Consider the following 20,806-nt stretch of genomic DNA (forward strand, 5'->3'; position numbering starts at 1 on the left):
TCTACATTTCCTACACTATTCTTACCCTCCCCCTGTCTATTTTCCACCTATCGTTTATGCTACTTATTCTCTGTACCTTTCCTCCCCTCTCCCCCTCCCACGCCCCTGTTGATAACCCTCCATGTGATCTCCATTTCTGTGGTTCTGTTCCTGTTCTAGTTGTTGGCTTAGTTTGCTTTTGTTTTTGTTTTAGGTGTGGTTGTTAATCACTGTCAGTTTGCTGTCATTTTTATTGTTCATATTTTTTATCTTCTTTTTCTTAGATAAGTCCCTTTAACATTTCATATAATAAGGGCTTGGTGATGATGAACTCCTTTAACTTGACCTTATCTGAGAAGCATTTTATCTTCCCTTCCATTCTAAATGATAACTTTGCTGGATAGAGCAATCTTGGATGTAGGTCCTTGCCTTTCATGACTTGGAATACTTCTTGCCAGTCCCTTCTTGCCTGTAAGGTCTCTTTGGAGAAATCAGCTGACAGTCTTATGGGAACTCCTTTGTAGGTAACTGTCTCCTTTTCTCTTGCTGCTTCTAAGATTCTCTCTTTATCTTTAATCTTGGATAATGTAATTATGATGTGCCTTGGTGTGTTCCTCCTTGGGTCCAGCTTCTTTGGGACTCTCTGAGCTTCCTGGACTTCCTGGAAGTCTATTTCCTTTGCCAGATTAGGGAAGTTCTCCATTATTTGTTCAAATAAGTTTTCAATTTTTTGTTCTTCCTCTTCTCCTTCTGGCACCCCTATAATTCGGATGTTGGAACGTTTCAAGATGTCCTGGAGATTCCTAAGCCTCTCCTCATTTTTCCGAGTTCTTGTTTCTTCATTCTTTTCTGGTTGGATGTTTCTTTCTTCCTTCTGTTCCACACCATTGATTTGAGTCCCAGTTCCCTTCCCATCACTATTGGTTCCCTGTACATTTTCCTTTGTCTCTCTTAGCATAGCCTTCATTTTTTCAACCAATTCTGTGAGCTTCTTGATTACCAGTGTTTTGAACTGAGCATCTGATAGGTTGGCTATCTGTTCGCTGCTTCGTTGATTTATTTCTGGAGCTTTGAAGTGTTCTGTCATTTGGCCCATTTTTTTTTTTGTCTTGGTGTGTCTGTTACTTAAAGGGGCAGAGCCTTAGGTGTTCCCCGGGGCAGAGTAATGCTGGTCGCTGTGCTGTGACGCTGTACATGGGGGAGGGGCCGAGAGGGAGTAATGGTGCCCACTCCACTCTCCACCGGATTTCAGTCACTGGCTGTGCTACCCACAATCAAATTGGGCCCCTCTAGTGCCGGCTCCCGAGTGGGTGGGCTTGTGCACGCTCCAGGCCCCTGTGGGTCTCTCCAACGACCTCTCCTGTGAGGCTGGGAGTCTCTCCTGCTGCCGCCCCAACCCCAACAGGTGTTTTCACTCAGAGGTTTGAGGCTTTATTTCCCCGCGCTGGAGCCCTGGGTTCCAGGGTCTCTTTTGCTCCCCACCGTTCCTGGTTATCTGTGCGCAAATGTGGGGCCTCGGGGTCTGCTACCCACCGCTCTGCCTGCCCCACTCTCTGCCACTCTGAGTCCGGCCCTCTCGGTTTATCTGCGCGAATGTGGGGCCACAGGGTCTGCTAGTGGCCAGACTGCCCGCCCCATTTGTCCCACACTCCAGCAGTCTGGGTCCCGCCAAGGCAATGCGAGTCCTCTCTGCCCCGGTGCCCGTCTCCACCCCTCCTACCGGTCTGGATGAATGTTTATTTTTTATCTCCTTGGTGTCAGACTTCCTCGTCATTTGATTTTCTGTCAGTTCTGGTTGTGCGAGGAGGCGCAGTGTGTCTACCTACGCCGCCATCTTGGTTCTCCATCAATATAGGAGAATTTTTAATCCATGTTGAAGAAAGTCTTTCTGAGCATAAAAGCAAAGGCAGAAGCCATAAAGCAAAATGGAATAGATGTTTTTAAATAGTAGATTTGAACACATAATTTTTTTTAAATCTATAAAACAAAATAAGCAGAAATAAAAGACAAATTCAGAAGACTTATTTGAAACATATGACAGCATATCATGTAGCAATTCAATTTTTCTATGAAAAATAAGGACCTGGAAAAAAAATGATCAACATATGCTGTTAAATGAAGAAAGCATTAAAAACAGTATATGTGTTCTGATCCCAGCTTTGTATGGAGATAATGGCTTCCCACACACATCATCACACTGTTTATAATCTCTGTGATTTTATTTGTGCAGTTTCCTCCGACCAGAAAGATATTCCTTCTTTCATTGTCTAGCCATCTACTTTTCATTTTTCAAGGATCATTTCAGACATCTCTTGAGACACCAAGAACTTCTGACTGAATTACCAGTTTGCAAAAAATAGGTGTTCTTCCGTTGTATGCTCATACCACAATGTTGCACATCATCAAATTAGTGTTACATACAATATTATTATTTTGTACATTTATAAATCTCTCCACTCCTATTATTAAAGTTCCTCAAGAGAATAAAAACTATATGTACTTTTCTCTGCATCCCCAGTGCCTATTACTGTATCTACTATGTATTACATATTTTAAAAATATTAGTTTGAATTATTGCTGAAATGTCTTCTAATCAGGCTTATTCTAAAATGAAGCTAATAACAGTAGGGAGCCAAATAGTGTAAGAAAAATAAAACAGTGTAAGAAGACTGAAAGAAAATAAAAATAAAAGACATGGCTAATTCATGAGAATCCATTCTGTACTCCTTTCCAAGACCTGCCAGTAGCTTCCTTCAGGGTACAACTCAATGATTCACACTAGAGTATCCCAGCTATCTACTGATCTTTTCAAAAATCTAAAGACATTTTACCACTTACAGACTGTGTCCCACAATTTATCACTTACAGTTTATTATTTAATTATGTCTAATTTATGGATCTTTTCTTTATCATCAGATATTGAGCTCTGTTATAGAAGGAGGCTATGACTTATTCTAGTTAGGTATCCTACAATGTGTTTTGTTTAACAGCTTAGTGCTTTAATAAAAATCAATATATACATATTCATATATAGCTTTGAATAATTTTCTGTTTTTATATACATACTTTTCATAATTCTCAAGGACAGGGAGAATCAACTCCAACTTCCTCCTTCCTCTATCACCATCTAAATTGTAGATACACTTGTATACTGAGTATTATAGAAATACTTGCACTTGCTAACTAAACCTGATATTATTAAATCAGAACAGACTCAGCTATGTTTCTTCTAACTATGCGAGGCTACAAAGCTTTCCTAACTTTCATTAATTAGTGGAAGTAAGGTAGTCCAACTTTTCTAGTAGAGTATATGAAGATATGTAAATGAGCTCATCTCTCTACAATTAATAGAAAATTATTTATTAGTAAGTATTCAATAGTAGATCTTCTTAAGCTAAATCATGAGAGGTAGTACTTGTAAGGATTTTCTTGATAGTCGAAACATTTTTTCTACATATATCTTAGTATATACAATGTCCCAAAACACATATCCTATTTACAGCAAATGTCAATTTTCTATGACACTGCCTAATACATTCCAAAGTTTTCCAATAAGCTATCTGACCTCTTATAGCCTGAGAATAAAACCATTAGATTTAAATTATTTAATGCCAAGGGAAAAAGTCTTCCTTTTCTCCTTCTTATGTCTGTTTCACAAAACTATTATCAGACAGGCCATGCAAATAACTAAAAACAAAAAATTATATGGTGTAGTTAATTGAAAAAATGCTTTTGCTGCACACAGAAATTAACACTAAGTGCTGTATTAACAGGAAATCAGTGATTTTCAATTGACATTAGACAGGAAATCATTTAGTGTCAATTGATATTAAATGGGTAAAATTGTACTGAAGTAGTAGAAAATGATTTGGTAGAAAGAAATGTGCTTCCATTAGATGTCTTGATATTAAGTGGGCTTAAATGTAGTAAGTTTTAGAGGTCACTAGTCAACAAAATTTAGGGCATGCTATCCAACCCGTAGTACATCAGACTGGTTGCTTTTAACAACTTCATCAAAAGATAAGTTACTGTCATATTATCAAGACAAGAGTTTCTTCCTATGAGCTTTCAAGGTAAGTAAGAAAATTCAAATTAAATATTTCAAAGAGATAAGTTAAGCACTGGTAAGAGTAATTATTTTAGGGGCTTATTTAATTATCCTAATCCTTTAAAATTCATATATATTGTATGGCATGAAATAAAAGGAAAAATAATAGCATCTGTTTTATGCAATATGATCCAGATTGAAGTCTCACTATAAAATGACCCTGACAGTTGTGGGTTCAATCCCTGGTCAGGGCACATACAAGAAGCAACCAATGAATGAATAAATAAGTGGAACAACAAATTAATCAATCAATATCTCTGTCTCTCTTTCTTCCCCCATCAATTATTTTTTAAAAAATTAAATAAGTAACATCATTGGATATTATGAAAAAAATAATTTTTAGGTGTTTACAGGAACCTATGTTTTTAAACCTGAGAAATTGGGAAAGGGAAGTGTGTACATATAGGAGATTTAAAGAGTGGGAAGAGGCAGCCCTGGCTGGTGTGACTTACTGGATTGAGCACCACACTGTGAAGCAAAAGGTCACCAGTGCGATTTCCAGTCATGGTACATGGCTGGGTTGTGGACCAGGTCCCCAGTTGGGGGTGTGCAAAAGGCAACCATACACCTGATCTCTCCCTCTCTTTCTCCTTCCCTTCCCCTCTTCCTAAAAATAAATAAATAAAATCCTTTTTAAAAAGAGTGGGAAGAGGCAGGAGGAGATAAATTATACACTCACTACAGAGAGAACAAATTGCATCAAATATTTCAGGTATTTCCTGGAAGTGCAAATGGGGATTTTTTTAGGCACAGAAAACTATAAAAATCACTTGTTATTGTAATGCAGTAACTAATCATGGAGTAATGGGTATACATAGACCAGTGTACTCAACCATAACAGATTATACATTTTCTCAAGAGCACATGGTACAGTTGCCAGGATAGACCATATGTTAGGCCACAAATTAATTTTCAATGTATTTAAAAAGATAAATATCATACAAAGTATCTTCTCTTACCACAATACAATAAAGTTAGAAAGCAACAACAGATGGAAAATGAGATAAGTTACAAATTTTTTGGAAATTAAAAAACACAATATTAGTGTGGTGATTGTGTGGGTGTAGGTGTAAGAGGATATAGAGGAGATAACTGACAATGGAAAAATACAATAAAAGTGAACTATAAAAAGCACTGTTAAAACAACCAATGAATCAAAGAGAATATCAGTTGTTGATAGTTGTGGGTTTGTTGTCATTGATCAAGTGTACATACTTTTGATCTTCTTTTTCTTAGATAAGTCCCTATAACATTTCATAAAATAAGGGTTTGGTGATGATGAACTCCTTCAACTTGACTTTATGTGGGAAGCACTTTATTTGCTCTGCCATTCTAAATGATATCTTTGCTGGATAGAGGAATCTTGGATGTAGGCCCTTGCCTTTCATGACTTTGAATACTTCTTTCCAGCCTCTTCTTGCCTGCAAGATTTCTTTTAAGAAATCAGCTGATGGTCTTATGGGAACTCCTTTCTAAGTAACTGTGTTACTGCTTCTCTCTTACTAATTTTAAGATTCCTTCTCTTTAATCTTGGGTAATGTAATTATAATGTGCCTTGCTGTGTGCTTCCTTGGGTCCAACTTCTTTGGGACTCTCTGGGCTTCCTGGACTTCCTGGAAGTCTATTTCTTTTGCCAGATTGGGGAAATTCTCCTTCATTATTTTTTCAAAGTAGTTTTCAATTTCTTGCTCTTCCTCTTCTCCTTCTAACACCCTTATGATTTGGATGTTGGAATGTTTAAAGTTGTCCAGGAGGTTCCTGAACCTCTCCTTATTTTTTTGAATTCTTGCTTCTTCATTCTGTTCTGGTTCAATGTTTATTTCTTCCTTCTGGTCCAAATCATTGATTTGAGTCCCAGTTTCCTTCTCTTCACTGTTGGTCCCCTGTACATTTCTCTTCATTTCAGTTTGCATAGCCTTTACTTCTTCCTCTATTTTGCGTCCATACTCAACCATTTCTGTCAGCATCTTGATTACCAGTGTTTTGAACTGCGCATCTGATAGGCTGGCTATCTCTTCATTGCTTAGTTCTGTTTCTGGAGATTTGATCTGTTCTTTCACTTGGGCCATATTTTTTTGTCTTGGCACTCCTGTTGCATAGTAATGGGTGGAGCCTTAGGTATTCACCAGTGTGGGGCAACCCACATCTCTGTGTTGTGGCGCTGTATGTGGGGGAAGGTTCTGAGGGGTAATAATGCCAATTGCTTAGCTCTCAGCAGGCTTTCAGCTACTTCCCCAGCTACCCACAAACAAATTGGGCCCTTCTGGTGCTGATTCGCACGTGGGTAGGCTTGTATACATTCTAGGGCCCTGTGGGTATCTCCAACAAACTCTCCTGTGAGGCTGGAGCTTCTCCCACTACTACAACCCCCACAGGGTTTTTAGTCAGAGGTTTTGAGGCTTTATTTCCCCACCCTGGGTCCCTGGGTTGCTCAGTCTTTCTCCCTCCCCAGTTGTTCCTCCCGGTTTATCCTCATGCAAATGTGGGACCACCTGGTCCATCAGCTGCCACCTTGCCCCTGCCAGCCAGCCACCGCCTTGCCCGCTCCAGTCCTCCAGCCACTGCCTTGCTCCAAGTCCTCTCCACCCTGGCTGCTATCTCTGCCCCTCCTACCGGTCTGGATGAATGTTTCATCTTTAACTCCTCGGTTGTCGGACTTCCATACAGTTCGATTTTCTGGCAGTTCTGGTTATTTTTAGTTTTTAAGTTTGTTGTTGTCCTTCTTTTGGTTGCACAAAGAGGCAAAGTGCATCTACCTATGCCTACATCTTGGCTGGGAGTTTTGAAACAAGTTTATCTCTAAATATAAATACATCTAATCTTAGAGAAACAACAAATTTTATGAAAATAAGATTTTTGATAAACTAATCACACTATTATATTTTAAAGGAATACTAAAAATATTGAAATTAAAATTATATTGTAGTTCTAAAAGCTATAATGCTATCATCATTTGTGTAACATGTCTGCAATATAAAAGTTGCAAAATGTAAGGCATTTTAACATAATATTTTCAACAGCTTTTGGTCATTGTATCACGTTAATATTTAATTCACACAATTATTACAATTCTGTTTAAAATTGTATTTTTTGTTTTAGATTCCCTTTCTCTGCTGAAGATTAAAGTCACCTTCTCTGACATCACTATTAGATAGTATCTCAGTCACCTGTTACTGTATACTTGGATAGGAAGAGACAGTATCTCCAGTAAGGTCAGCATGAGTCAACTGTGTGATACGAACATTAAAAGAGATCAGATTAAATCTTAAACTGTGCTAACAGAATAACAGTGTCTAGAATGAAAGAGATAACATTCCCACTTTCATCAGCAATGGCCAGATGACATGATCAATATTGTGACACAGAATGATCCACAATCACTGTAATATTCTAAGAAAGGGGACAAGGAAAGATACAAGACTGAAATCACAACAGACAAGGAATGGTTGAAAGAATCAAGGGTTCCTATTTATGGGAATGGGGGAATAATTAAAGCAGAAAAGCTTTCAAATGCTTGAAAACCTCCTATTAGATTTACTCTGCACCATCTCAAGGGATATATTAAAATAATGGATTGAGAATACTAGATATAAACTTCTACTAAAAGTAAATAAGAATACCTTATCACAATTTTTCACAGATTATATGATATCTCACCCAAGATATAAATAAGCATAAGAAGACTGAAGGTGTTTATTTAAAAAGTGGGAAATCAGACTAGATAACTCTTAAGAGCAAATTTACCATATCAGTCTAAGATTCTTCTCAAAGTTAAGGACTGAAATATTTAATCCTACAAAATCTGGGTGTTTTTGTAATGGTACCTGAAACCTCCAGATATCAAGCAAGTATTATCTGATTCTGATGAGAAAAATATGAAAAAGTTGTATTTCCCCCAATTTAATTAGTAATTTCTGCAGTGGTGATTGCTTTTCAAAAGTTGTTTTTGTTTGTTTTTTTACTTCAAGTGATAAGGTCTCACAAAGTGCTAAGTGACTAACTGAATATTTGAATCATTCAGTCATTCACTTAACACATATTTATTCAGACTCTGATACTGGTAGTTTCAAAGCCTGCAAGGTAGCAGGCAAAAAGAAAGAACAAGATAGGGCCTCAGCCTATATCTACTGGGGTAAGTAGACACACGTAATAATCATTTTCTAAAGTATTGGATCTTATTCCAGAAGCATGTGCTCTGGGAGCATACTAAAATGATGTATATTTTTCCCAGTAGAATCAGGGAAGACTTCACAGAAGAGGTGATATTTAAGTTGGATTTTAAAAGATTACTGGGATTGCACTAGATAATAAAGGGAGAGAATGACATTTTAGGCAGATGAAGTATGTTCTCTGAGGCATGTAAGTAAGTTTGTGTTTAAGAGAAATGGCAAAAAAAATACAGGTAAGTGTGAAGTACGACAGAGAATGAGGAGATAATAAAATAAAGATTGACAAAGTAGTTTGTGGTTAAGTATCTTAGGGACAATATAAGGATTTGGGTTAACCTTCAGCACAAAGGGCAGATGCGTCCAGATAGACAGGTGATGATCAGGTTTGCATTTTAGAAAATTTATTAGCATCAGTGTGAGAAATTCATTGTTTTGAAAGATAAGATTTTCCTCTGAAATATTATTTCGGTAGGGGGCAGGGGGAGGTGGTATTCAGTCCTCCAACTATTAGCACCAGCAAGGGTAAGTTAATAGGCACCAGATGGCAGCATAAGCTTTACAATATCAGTTATTATTTATGAGCCTGTATTTTTTTAACTTAACTCCTTTATTCAAAAGTTCCATTAAATGAGTGAACACTATTTGGACTGACTGGAACAAAGTAGATTACTGTAAAGGGAATGGTCGTTTTTAAAGATTTAAAGATATGCTGGTGGATAATGGGGAAAAGACAGTTAACTCTAGGTGAATAGAAATATTTAGATAAAATTAAAAGTAAAACCTTGAGTTTAATGGGCTTCTAAAATTCTCTTGCAGAAGTTGCCATTTATATAAAATTATAATAATAGATGTATGTCCAGACCACCTAAAATTTTTAAAGCCATTTTATTTTCATCATCTCCCTCTCTGCCTTGTTCCCACCACGACCATATAAACAAAAACTACTATTCCCATTTTACCAGAAATAAAACTGAGGCTGATAGAAATTAAATTACTTTCCCAGTCATATGTTGTAATTAATAAATGATAGTACCAAAAAAAACAAACCTCTAGCCCAGTCCTTGGTTCACTTTGTCATATTTCACAGCTGAAAACTGTTAAGAACTAGGATAAGATTAAGACAAGGAGATGACAAAACGAAATGATTCCATGGAATTTTGTAGGAAGTAAAGAGAAAGCGAATGCAAAAATTATAAATTGGTTTGCATAATTTTCTTTTACTTACTAACTTTTTTTGAAAGAGAAACATCAATCTGTTGTTGCACTCATCAATGCATTCATTGGTTGGTTCAGCTTGCATACTCTTCTGAAAATTATTTTGGAGGTATCCGCATGCCAAAGAAAATAATAACTAATATTTAGGGCCACCAGGGAGAATACATTGGAGAAGATCTACATTTTTTGGTTGGAGTTGGTCATCTGTTGATGAGATAATTAGCAAAAAACAGAAATTATTTGTAATTTAGGACCTAAAAATTTTTAAATGACTTCAAATTCCTCATGTCAAAATCAGTGCAGCGTGCCCATGAGCACAAATGTTTGAAGACTTAACAGTGAAACTGTATAATTAGTAGTGTAGGAGGTCTCCCCTATTTCCTAAGAGAAAAAGGCTATAATAACTCTTTCTGAATTGAAAGAATAAAGAGTTTTTCTTTTCTCAGAGAGTTTATTCTAACAGTGAGACTTTTTTTTCCAATTTGAAAAATGTTGCTGAGATCATCTATACCAGTAAGTTACACCTTTCCCATGCTTTATCATTATACTATATTTTTGCAAGCGAAGTTATACAAACAGAATAGAAACTAACATCTTTGGTTATAAGTATTGTAACCCAAAGATAAATCTAATTTTTATTTTTAAAACAAAGGGAGAAAATCATTCATTGAACATATGTCATTTGAAAAATTTTCACTAACTTCTATCTGAAATTCTGGTTTTCCCAGTTTCTGTCTGCATCTTTCAAGAATGTACATCCTTTTTGTTGCCTTACCATGAAAATGTTTCTGTCTCTAAAGTCTCATGTTCACAATGTTTCATATATTAACTTATACTGGAACTGGTAGGGGGTCGGAGACACAGAACAGGCTGCTCTACACCTATGTGTGGCAGATAAAAATCAGGAAGGATATCTGAAGAACGAGGGGTACCAGCCCCACAACCAGGCCCCCAAGCCCACGGCTCCAGTGCCATGAAAAGAAGTCCCCATAACTTCTGGCTATAAAAATCAGTAGGGATTGAGGCTCTGTCAGACAGAAATTTCTAGAGTCCCAGGCAGTTCCTCTTAAAGGGCCCATACACAGACTTACTTGGACTCACTACCTCTGAGCTCAAGCATGAGAGCAGCAGATTAAAAGGCATAAAAGACATATGGGGACGAACTGATTTGTCCTAAGGGACATAAAGGAAGGAACTGAACTGTCCTGCATCAGGGCAAGAGCTGGAGGGACAGATTTCTCACAGACAGAAGTATTGTCAGAAGTCACTGTTTATTTTCTGAGTCCACACCAACAAAGTCACCAGGCAGGCATCATACTCTCCATCAACCTGGCTCACACTGTTTATCCCACCTTGGTGACTCTCTAAAGCCCTACCCCACACAATTTATGGGACCCACCCAAGATGTTTCCAGTTGCTTCTCCTTATAAATGGCTTGTATTGACCCATACTTCAGATTATCCTAATTTCTCTCAAACAAGCAGTATCTGGCTTCAGGGAGCCCTGTATCTCTCCCTAAGTAGCCCCAGATATGGCAACAGTAGCAGCCAGTATTGGTTCACAGTTTGGCCTTCCCTGGGTACCTCCAAGCCCAGCACAAGTAGCAGCCACCTACAGATCGCTGTGTAGCTTATGCTGTATGATCCAGACTGTGTAGGTTATGCTATATGACCCAGGACTGAACCCAGTCACTGGCTGACACTGGACGTGACAACAGTAATCAAGGCTCAATTACAAGAGGAGGGTGTACGCAGCCCACACAGTTGGCATACCTTGAGTAGGCAGCTTGGGTAATAGGGAAGGCCCTGTCACTGGACCCTACAGGATACATACTATGTTAGGTCACTCTACAAAGCCTGGGAGATGTACCAGATCTACCTAATACATAGAAACAAACACAGGGAGGCTGCCAAAATTAGGAGACAAAGAAACATGGCCCAAGTGAAAGAACAGAACAAAACGCTACAAAAAGAACTAAACAAAATGGAGACTAGTAATATACATGCAGAATTCAAAGCACTGGTTATAAGAATGCTCAAGGAACTTAATGAGGACCTCAATAGCATAAATAAACCCAGTCAGAAACAACTAATACACTAAATGAAATAAAAAGCAATTTATAGCCCTTACTGGTGTGGTTCAGTGGGTTGCGCAACATCCAGCATACCACAAGTTCATTGGTTTAATTCCCAGTCAGAGCATATGCCTGGGTTGCAGACCAGGTCACCAGTTGGTGGCAAGAGAGAGAGGCAACCAATCTGTGTTTCTCTCTCATATCAATGTTTCTCTCCCTCTCTTCCTCTCTCCTTTCCACAGTCTCTAAAAATAAATACATAAATTTTTTTAAAATTTTTATTGTTATTCAATTACAGTTATCTGCCCTTTCTCCCCATCCGACTCATAAATTCTTAAAAAAAAAAAAAACACACAGAACAACATACAGATAATCAATGCTAGAGTGAAAGAAGCTGAGAATCAATTCTGAGATTTGGAATATAAGAAAGCAAAACCCAACCAATCAGGACAGAAGGAAGAAAAAAAGAACCCAAAAATATAAGGATAGTGTACAAGTATCTGGGACAACTTAAAGTATCCCAACATTCATATCATTGGGGTGCCAGGAGAAAAGAGAAAGAAAGAAATTGGAAATCTATTTGAAAAATAATGAAAGAAAACTTCCCTAACTTGGTGAAGACATACATGTCCAAGAAGCACAGAGAGTCCCAAACCAGAGGAAACCAGAGGCCCACACACAGACAATCATAGTTAAGATGCCAAAGTTTAAGGATAAAGAGAGAATCTTAAAAGCTGCAAGAGAAAAGCAGTTAAGTTACATACAGGGGAGCTATATCATAAGACAATCAGCTGAAGGACCAGAAGGGATTGGCAAACAATAGTTAAAGTGATGAAGAGCAAGGGCCTACAACCAAGATTACTCTACCCATCAAAGCTATCATTTAGAATTGAAGGACAGATACAGAGCTTCCCAGACAGGAAATAGCTAAAGGAGTTCATCACCACCAAACCAGTAACATATGAAATGTTAAAGCAAGGGGTGTCAAACTCATTTTCAAAGGGGGCCACATCAGCCTCACAGTTGCCTTCAAAGGGCTAAAATAATTTTAGGACTCTATAAATATAACTACTCCTTAAATGTTAAGGAGTTGAAATTACATTTGGCCCTTTGAAGGGCTGTATGGTAAATGACTCAGCACAGGGATCCTGACAGCTGTTCCTTCAGTTCTCTCCTGAGAGCCACCAACCCCAGACTCTCCTCAAACATCTCTAGCCCACTCTGCCCCTGCTGTGCCGAGGCCCAGGCAGTCCACCGGTTGGCAATAGACATGTTTCTCTAATGAAGGTCATATTCTCAATCTTGCCCAGTTTAGCACCTGTACAGCAGCATACAAGATGTGGTGGGCAGTGAGACTCTCAGTCAGCCAGCCAGAGGGAAGAACCCACCAAAGAACAAGTCAACAACAGCCAAAACCCAGTAATAACAGAGAGCCTACATAAACGGCATAAAGGGCATCCCAAGAACATTCAGCTTAGGAGATCAAGGAGACTGTACCACCAAATCCCATAGGTGTCATACTACAGAAGGCTATTCCATGAAGACAGGGAGTCAAAGCAGATCATTCTAATATGCAGAATAAACAAGAACAGTAACCTAAAATGGGGAGACAAAGAAACCAACCTGAAGAGAAAGGAAAGAAGAAGTCCCCAGAAAGAGTGCTAAATGAAATTCAAGTAAGCAATCTATCAGTGATAAGAGTTCAAAATAATGGTATAAGGATACTCAAGGAGTTTAATGAGAACTACAAGGAACTCTATGGAAGCCACAGGGAAGTTATTGGCAACTACATAAGCATGAAAAAGACATAGAAACCATGAATAAGAGCCAGGAGAAAATGAAGAATACAATATCTGAAACGAAGAATGCACTAGAAGGAACTAAAAGCAGGCTAGATGAAGAGGAGGATTGAATCACAAGTTGGAGGCCAAGGTAGAAAAAAACACCCAGAAAGAAAAATAAAATGAAAAAAAAACCCTCAAAAAGAATGAATATAGTTTAAGGGAGTTGTAGGACAACATGAAACAATAATATTCAGATCATAGGGATACCAAAAAGAGAAGGTGAACAAAAGATAGAAAACCTGTCCGAAAAAGTAATGACAGAAATCTTCCCTAACTTGGTAAGTGAAAAATTCGCAAAAGTCCAGGAAGCACAGAGAGTCCCAATCAAGATGAACCCAAAGAGGCCCACTCCAAGACACATCATAATTAAGTTGGCAATATTTAAACACACAGAGAGAATCTTGAAGGCAGCAAGGGAGAAACAACTAGTAATATACAAGAGAGCTCCAACAAGGCTATCAGCTGATTTCTCAACAGAAACACTACAAGCCAGAAGGAAATGGCAAGAAATATTCCAAGTAATGAAAAGCAAAGACCTACAACCAAGATTACTCTACCCAGTGAGCCTCTCAGTTAAAATAAAAGGCAAAAAAAGTAGCTTCCCAGACAAAAAGGCTGAAGGAGTACATCTCCACAAAAACAGCATTGCAAGAGATGCTAAAGGGAATGCTTAAAAAAGATAAAGAAAGAGAGAGAGAGAAATACAGGTACAAAGGGAAAAAATGGGAATGATTAAGTACCTGTCAATAATAACCTTAAGTGTAAATGGATTACATGCACCAATCTAAGGACATAGGATGGCTGAATGGATAAGAAAACATGACCCACATGCATGCTGTCTACAAGAGACCCATCTCAGAATAAAATATATACACAGGCTGAAAGTGAATGATGGAAAAAATACATTCCAAACAAACGGGCATGAAAAAAAAAAAATCTGGGGTAGCAATACTTATATCAGACAAAAGAGACTTCAAAACAAAGGCCATAACAAGAGGCAAACAACGTCACTACATAATACTTAAGGGAGTATTCCAACAAGGGAATATAACATTTGTAAAGATACATGCACCCAACATAGGGGCACCAAAATATATAAGAAAAATCAGGGAGGACTTCGAGAAAGATGAGCACTGCTGTCATGGTAGGCAATTTTAACACCCCCATGTCAAAAATGGATAGATCTTCCAAACAATCAACAGGGATATTGTGGTATTGAATGATACTCTAGATCAAACAGACTAAACTGATATATACAGAAACTTTCACTCAAGAAAGGAAAATACACATTCTTTTCAAATACACATGGAACATTATCAAAATAGACCACATGGTAGAACACAAAACAAGCCTCAATAAATTCAAGAAAATTGAAATCATATCAACCATCTTCTCGGGTCACAATGACTTGAGACTAGAAACCATCCTCAAGGAAAAAACAAAAACATTCAAATATGTGGAAACTGAATAAACGTTATTAAATAATGAGTGCGTTAACAATGAGATCAAGGAAGAAATCAAACGGTTTCTGGAAACAAAAGAAAATGAACACAGAACAACCCAAAACTTATGAGACACAGTGAATGCAGTCCTGAGAGGGAAGTTCAGAGCAATACAGGTCTACCTAAAGAAGATAAGAAAATCTCAAATAAACAACCTAAACCTATACATAAAAGAACTTCAGGAACAATAATAGCAAAGCCCAGAGCAAGCTAAAGGAAGGAAATAATCAAGATCAGAGGACAATTAAATGACATAGAGACTAAAGAAAACATTTTAAAAGATCAATGAATCCAGGAGCTGATTCTTTGAAAAGATAAACAAAATTCACATACCTTTAATCAGACTCATCATGAAAAAAAAGAGGACCCAAATAAAATCAGAAATGAAAGAGAAGTTACAACTGATACCACAGAAATACGAAGGATTGTCATAAATCACTATAAACAACTAAATGCCAAGAAACTACATAACCTGGGTAACATGGACAAACTTCTAGAAACATACAATCTTCCAAAATTGAACCTAGAAGAAGAAAATGTGAATAAACCAATAACAACTAGTAAAATTGAAGCAGTAATCAAAAAACTCCTGGCACATAAAAGCCCTTCACCAGATGGCTTCACAGGCAAATTTTACCAAACATTTAATGAAGAACTAACTCCTATCCTCAAACTATTCCAAAAATTCAAGAAGAGGGAAGATTCCTAAACTTTTTATGAGGCCAGTATTACCCTAATTCCAAAACTAGGAGAAGACACACAAAAGAAAGAAAATTACAGGCCACTTATTGGCAACCTGCACCAGAAATACATTAAAAAGATCATACACCATGATCCAGTGGGATTTATCCCAGGGATGCAAGGATGGTACAATATTCACAAATCTATAACCATAATACACCACATAATAAAATAAAGGACAAAAATCACATGATCATGTCAATAGATGCTGAGAATACATTGGATAAAATTCAGCACCTATTTATGATAAGAAACACTCAGCAAAGTGGGAATAGAGGGAGCATCTCTCAACATGATAAAGACCATAGACAAGAAACTTATAGCCAACATCATATTCAACAGGCAAAAACTAAAAGCTTTCCCACTAAGATGGGAACAAGACAAGGGTGTCCACTTTCACCACTCTTATTCAACATAGTACCAGAAGTTCTACCCACAGTGATCAGGCAAGAAAAAGAAATAAAAGGCATCCAAATTGGAAAGGAGGAAGTAAAACTGTCATTATTTGCAGATGGCATGATAATGTACACAGAAAACCCTACAGTCTCCACCAAAACACTACTTGACTTAGTAAGTGAATTTTGCAAAATAGCAGGATACAAAGTTAATATTCAGAAATTGAGGGCATATTTGTACACCAACAATGAAATATCAGAAAGAGAAACTAGGAAAAATTCCCACTTACTATAGCAACAAGAAAAATAAAATACATGGAATAAGCTTAACCAAGGAGGTAAAAGACCTGTACTTGGAAAACTATAGAACACTGAAGAAAGAAATTAAGGAAGATACAAATAAATGGAAGCATATACTGTGTTCGTGGAATGGAAGAATTAACATCGTTAAAATGTCCATACTACCAAAAGCAATCTGCAGATTCAACACAGTACCTATTAAAATACCAATGACATATTTCACCGATTTAGAACAAATATTTCAAAAATTTATATGGAACCCAAAAAGACCCCAAAATATTGAGCCTCAGCAATATTGAGAAGAAGAACAAAGTATAAGGGATCACAACTGCTGATATCAAACTATACTACAAGGCCACTATAATCAAAAGAGCCAGGTACTGGCACAAGAACTGACACATTGATCAGTGGGACAGAATAGAGAGCCCAGAAATAAACCCATGTCTCTATGATCAATACTTGACAAAGGGAGCATCAGCATACAATGGAGTAAAAATTGCCTCTTCAATAAATGGTGTTAGGAGAACTGGACTGACACATGCAAAAAAATGAAAATGGACCACCAATTTACACCATAAACTAGAATAAACTCAAAATGGATAAAAGACTTAAAGGTTCATGACACTATAAAGTCATGACACTATAAAGGTTCTAGAGGAAGACATAGGCAATAAAATTTTAGATATACCAAGTAGCAATATTTTTGCCAATATATCTCCTATGGCAAGGGAACTAAAGGGAAAAATAAACAAATGAGATCGCAACAAATTATAAAGCTTCTGCATGGCTAAAGAAACCACCATCAAAATGAAAAGGGGACCAACAGTAAGGGAAAACATATTTGCCAATGATACATCGTACAAGGGCTTGATCCCAAAATATATAAAGAACTCAATTTACTCAATATCAGGAAGACAGGAAGACAAACAATCCAATTAAAAAATGGGCAACGGATCTGAATAGACACTTCTCCAAGAAGGAGATACACACAGCCCATAGATATATGAAAAGATGTTCAGCATCACTAGCCATCAGAGAGATGCAAACTAAAACCTCAATGAGATATCAGCTCACATTGGTCAGAATAGCCATCATTAATAAATCAACAAACAACAAGTGCTGGCAAGGATGTAGGGAAAAGGGAACCCTAGTGCACTGTTGGTGAGAATGCAGACTGGTGAAGCCATATGGAAAATAGTATGGAATTTCCTCAAAAAAACTAAAAATAGAACTGCCTTTGGACCCGGAAATTCCATCGTCGGGATTATACCCTAAGGATCCTGAAACACCAATTCAAAAGAATTTATGCACCCCAATGTTCATAGCAGTGCTATTTACAATAGCCAGCTGCTGGAAACAGTTTAAGTGCCCATCAGTAAATGAGTGGATCAAACACTGTGGTACATTTACACAACAGAATACTATGCAGCAGAAAGAAAGAAGGAACTCCTACCTTTAGCAACAGCATGGATGGAACTGGAGAATATTATGCTAAGTGAAATAAGCCAGGATGTGACAGACAAATACCATATGATCTCACCTGTAAGAGGAACCAAATGAACAAAAATAAAGTACCGAGTAAAAGAGAACCAGAGGCATGGAAACATGAAACTGACACATGAAACTGACAGTGACCAGAGGGGAAGGGGAGGGGAATTATGGTGGAAAGAAGGAGAAAGGACTAGTCAAAGAACATGCATAAATGACCCATGGACTTGGACAGCAGTTTGGGAATTGACTGTGGGAGTCGGGGTGGGCTGGGTGCAGGAGGACAAAGGGGGGAAAAGGGACAACTGTAATAAAATAACAATAAAAAAATTTAAAAATAAGAATATTACTCACTAAAAGATAAAAAATATGAATAATAAAATGGCAATAAATACATACCTATCAACAACTGACTCTAAAAATCAAAATAAACAAACAGAACCGAAACAGAATTATAGATACAGAGAACATTTTGATGGTTGCCAGATGGGAGGTGGTCAAGGGGGGTGGGTAGAAAAGGTAAAGGTTAATTAAGAAGTACAAATTGGTACTTATAGAATAATCATGAGAATGTAAAGCACAGCATTGGGAATACAGTAGCCAAAGAACATATATGCATGACCCATGTACATGCACAGTGGTGTCAGGGTTGCCTGAGGGAGTTGTGCGGGCTGGGTAGAGGAGGGCAAAGGAGCAAAAACTGGGACAACTGTAATAGCATAAACAACACTGAATTTAAAAAAAACAAATATTAACTATAAATCTCTTTGATATCAGAAGGAACTGGCATATTTCATATGGTAAATTCAAAAACAAATATTTTAACCCTGAAAACATATTCTCTGAAAGAATTTATAACATCCTTAAATAAATTATAAAAAGGTAGTTTTAGAAGTGGTCAACTACATTGGAGTAGTTTTAAAATACTGTTTTACTTTACATGTTCTTTGCCTTTTTATTCTGCCTCAATTATTTCTACTTGCTTGAATTTATAAGCCCTGTTTTCAAGATTTATTCTCCAAAATGTTTCAAAGACTAAATATTAGCATGTTGCTGCCAGCCAGCCTAGGTTTATTCTCTTTTATTCTTCAGTGAGAAAAAAATCATTTAAAGCATAAATCTAGTTTTGATTTGTAGAGGTAAACAGTCATTTAATTTCTTGGTATTACACATACTTATGTCTAAGCTTCAGATCTTAAATGAAAAGTTAAAGTCTAATATGGCTCATTCCTATTACCTAGTTAATCTAAAAAACAAAATAAACAAATTTTTTAAAAATATTTTTTAAAAGACAGCTAAACCAAATGATGTTGGTTTGTAAACTTTAATGAGTATATATTAAAATTTTGCAAAAAATGAAATTACCTTGGTCATTAGCTATGCCAGTGACTTCCAATCTTGAATAACCATAAAGATCACTTGTAATCTTCTTTTAACACACCAATGCCAGAAGTCCAAGACTTCTAGTCAAAATAGCAGAGTAGATAAATGTTGTACTTGCTTCCTCCCATGACCACATGAAAATTGCAACTAAGCTAGGGAACAACCATCACTGAGAACTGCTTGAAGACTAGCTGAACAAACGTCCTATAACTAAGGATATACAGAACAATCCATGTCAAGACCGGTACGACAGTCGGATACATGGAACAGGCTGGTCCCACACTTAGTGTGCAAGGGTTCCAGTCCCAGATAAGTCTCCCCAGTCCCGGGTTCCAGTGCTGGAAAGAGAAGTCTGTCTGTGAAATTCTGTCTGTGAAAACCAGCAGGAATTCTGGGTGAGTGAGATGAAGGGCTTCTAGAGTCCCAGGCATTGCTCTTAAAGGGCTCTGTGAATGGATTACCTGCTGACAGAGTCACTTGCTCTAAAAGCACCAGAGACTGTATGGAAAAATATATTTCATACAAACAGAAACAAAAAAGAAAGCTAAGGCAGCAATACTTCTATCTGACAAAATAAACTTTAAAATAAAGGCTATAACAAGAGACAAAGAAGGACCCAGCAATTCTACTTCCGGGCATTTATCCAAATAAACAAAACACTAATTCAAAAAGATGCATGTATCCCTATGTTCACTGCAGCATTATTTACAATACGTAAGATACGCAAGCAACATAAGTGTCCACTGACAAATGAATGGATAAGAAGCTTAAAATCATTCTGTCGTACACCTGAAACTAATGTAATATTACGTGACAACTATAATTGAAAAATAAAAAATAATTTTAAAAATAAGTAAGTACATAAACATACCAATTCCAGAACCTCACCCTACACTGATTAAATCACAATCAGCAGTACCACGTTTAAAGCACAATTGTGTCAGTGTTTTTTCTTCTCAACTGTTTAGCAGAGTTGAGAATATAGGCTACTTTTAGCCTTTAAGATTCAGTTTCCTCATCTCAAAATGGGCATGATGGTTACATTATGTACATATTGTGAGGATTAAATGAAATAATCCTTCTAAGGAACCTAGAACAGTAAGAGTATGTAATCAAATATCTGTTGGTGCTGTTATGAAAGCTCTTGCTGCTGCTCTACATGGCAAGAGCCTATCCATGCTATAGAAGGAACCTTAATTGTATGCACTGTTTTTATTCTTTCTTAAATGAAAGAAACAATTGTCAAGCAACTAAAATGTTATAGTGCTACAAATTCTCCAGAACATCACTGGAGGAGAAGAGCTTTATAATAAGAAAATAAAAACTAATTAAGAGAGGAAAGGGATGTGAATATAGGATTTAACCCTCCTTTTCAGAAAATTAGGGAAAAAATTCTTCAGGATAGAAACATTTCTTTTTCCCTACCACTTCCAAAGTTTCTCCCTAAATTCAAATTTTGTTTGAATCTTCTCTACTCTTTCTTCTTATATTGTAAAGATTCTACGATTATCTCTCAAACTGTTAATGTCTGCTAGATTTCTTGATGAGGGGTGAACAAACATATAGACCACCAATTTCAGGTGAAAGAATGCTATCCCTTTGCTATCT

The 20,806-nt window shown here is 37.1% G+C and overlaps 1 protein-coding gene across 19 annotated transcripts in view; it reads right to left on the minus strand.

Annotated features, from left to right (window-relative positions):
* Positions 1-20,806, minus strand: part of ZBTB20 (zinc finger and BTB domain containing 20) — an 830,054-nt gene that overhangs the window by 705,493 nt on the left and 103,755 nt on the right. For 2 of the 19 annotated variants that reach the window (XM_071220623.1, XM_053918376.1), the window contains exon 2: positions 17,781-17,867. The exons of the other annotated variants lie outside the window; for them this stretch is intronic. The gene's annotated coding sequence lies outside the window, so the exon portion shown is untranslated. The remainder of the gene's footprint in view (positions 1-17,780; positions 17,868-20,806) is intronic. 19 annotated transcript variants of the gene reach the window in all.

Source organism: Desmodus rotundus, chromosome 2, assembly GCF_022682495.2.
Source record: "Desmodus rotundus isolate HL8 chromosome 2, HLdesRot8A.1, whole genome shotgun sequence".
NCBI lineage: Eukaryota > Metazoa > Chordata > Mammalia > Chiroptera > Phyllostomidae > Desmodus > Desmodus rotundus.